Source organism: Brassica oleracea, chromosome C3 (genome assembly GCF_000695525.1).
Source record: "Brassica oleracea var. oleracea cultivar TO1000 chromosome C3, BOL, whole genome shotgun sequence".
NCBI classification, from domain to species: domain Eukaryota; kingdom Viridiplantae; phylum Streptophyta; class Magnoliopsida; order Brassicales; family Brassicaceae; genus Brassica; species Brassica oleracea.
Window position 1 is genome coordinate 4,754,854 of NC_027750.1, and position 357 is coordinate 4,755,210.

The following is a 357-nucleotide window of genomic DNA, read 5'->3' on the forward strand; positions in this document are numbered from 1 at the left end:
TAAACAATTTTTTAAATTAGTAAGTCTGGTCTTTGTAAATCCAATTTCTGGTCTCGAGTAAGAAATATAAACTTTTTGGAAAATTACGAGAGACTGAAGAAATATTAGGGGTATGTTCGCAATAAACAAAACCCGGGTTAAACGCAACGGTATGCGAGGCGAGAACCATTAACACATTTGTCAAAAATCAAACATCAAACATCAAGAAAGCAAGCAAGGAAGGAGATAAAGGAAAGAAAGAGGCGTAAGAGAAACACGGTGCAGAAGCCCCTAGCAGTTTTCACTTTCCGGCACTAGGGTTTGCTCATCCGCGCTCTGCTTCACTTTCAATCGGTAAAAAATCTCTCCTTTTTTTTT